The 1,994-nt window shown below is 32.6% G+C and overlaps 1 pseudogene; it reads left to right on the top strand.

The window, feature by feature from the left end:
- The first annotated feature begins 1,085 nt into the window (after positions 1-1,085).
- LOC112483399 lies at positions 1,086-1,204 on the top strand (annotated as a pseudogene).
- The last annotated feature ends 790 nt before the right edge of the window (positions 1,205-1,994 follow it).

The following is a 1,994-nucleotide window of genomic DNA, read 5'->3' as shown; positions in this document are numbered from 1 at the left end:
CTTACTCTGATTGAACATTACCAGACTTTTCCTAAGTATTCTAGTTTGTTTTTATGAAGCTCGGGTGATAAGTCCAAATATTGATGCCACAATCTTAATTAGAGAGAAGCTCTGACACTTTCAAGGGACAAGAAAAGTACAGTCAGATTTCAGGTTTTGCCCAGCTGTCATCTTGAATACTACATTTTAAAAATTTTAAAAATATTTCTTTATATTAAACAATAAGTAGGCAGTAATACTTTATAAAATCAATAAAACTATTTTTAAGGTCTTCACGATACAGACACAATTTTTATACTTATCAACATAAACTTTTTAAATTTTGTCTTATACTTATAATCTAAATCTTTTTCTCAAGCAAATATGGATTTTTACAAATTAAAAATTATTAGTTTTATCAAGAAATAGCTTTTTACCCTGCCGACACCATTTATATGTGTTCCATTTGTTAGTAGTTGAAAATGCACTTGATTGAACTAGATCAGCCTATCTTGTCATCATCAAAGTTCCTTAACTCTCCCCAACCCCAACACCCCGCTGTCCTGACTTCCAAAGTACTCTCTGTGTATCTCTTTCATGGTAATTTTCATTTTGCTCATTGTATTTGAGTTTATGTGTGTGGATTATCTTCCCACTAAAATGTAGTTTCTTTGAAAGAGATCCATGTAATATCAGACATTCTGACATATCACATGGAAAAATAACAATGACAAGAACAAACAACCCTTGAATGAATTGAAAGAAAAAAATGTTTAATAATCTGTTTCTAGAAATTTGTGACTTAAATTTAGAATAAATTTTGAATAATCTACCATTGTGATAGAATCCATAACAAATTATATTTTTGGTATCCAAACATAAAGACATGGACTAGATATGGAAAAACATAAATATAAAGAATTTTTTCACTGTACCCTCTGAATATCTCTTTATTCTCATATTGTAGCAGTTTTCTTTATAATTTGAGTATAAAAGTGGAGTTTTAGAGTGATGCCCAAGAAGAAAATAAGATATAACTTTTCCTCTTTTTCTTTTATCATTTACCTTGACTAAGGTAACTGATTTTTTAATAAACTATTTTTCCCATCTACGGCCATGTCACCCTGAACGTGCCGGATGCCGTCTGATCTCGGAAGCTAAGCAAGGTCGGGCCTGGTTAGTACTTGGATGAGAGACCACCTAGGAATACCAGGCGCTGTAGGCAATTAATTAATTAATTGATTGATTAAAAAATATATATATATATATATAAAATAAACTATTTTCCCCTTGTTTATCCCCTGGATGAGAAGTTGCTGCTAAACCAGGGAATACATTTCCCTGCTTTGTTGCATGTAGGTGCAGCCATGTTACTAATACAGTGGCACGTGATAGCTACTACACGTGTCACGGGGATTAATGCCTGTGTGCCTTCTCCTTGATGCCTTATTATTCTGCAACACAGTCAGAGACTGTATGTTTAAGAGGACAGCACCACAAGAGAAAAGGAGCCTGGGTCCCTCTGTAAGTGCTTATCATTTGATCAGAAATATTCATATTTGACTTTAGAATGTTGGAGTGAGAAATAAGCATTTATTGTAATTACTAAGAGTTGAGGTTGTGACAACCATTAGCATCAATTGCCTACTATGCCAGGACACTTAGGACTTTATCCAGATGTCATAATGTCATAACTATCATACAAAAAGCAACTCAGTATGGCCTGGAGCAAACATTGGATGTGCTGTGTTGCAAAGTTTGGGTTTGAAACTCTGCTTTAAAATACACATGACCTTAGGTAAGTAACTTAACCTCACTTACTTCACTTCCCTAAGAAATATATACCAAAAAAGCAAAAATAAATGTGATTTCATATATATATGAAATATGTTTCTCAAAAGTTAAAAGCCACATGTGTGACTTTATTATAAACTAAAACAATAGATAAATAATAACACTTTAGGTTACAGAATAAAAGAGAAATGTTGTCCTTGCTATTAACCGTTTCATAGAAT

Source organism: Pteropus alecto, unplaced genomic scaffold (genome assembly GCF_000325575.1).
Source record: "Pteropus alecto unplaced genomic scaffold, ASM32557v1 scaffold24, whole genome shotgun sequence".
NCBI lineage: Eukaryota > Metazoa > Chordata > Mammalia > Chiroptera > Pteropodidae > Pteropus > Pteropus alecto.
The sequence above is the reverse complement of the archived record's forward strand: the minus strand, read 5'-3'. Positions and strand labels throughout refer to the sequence as shown.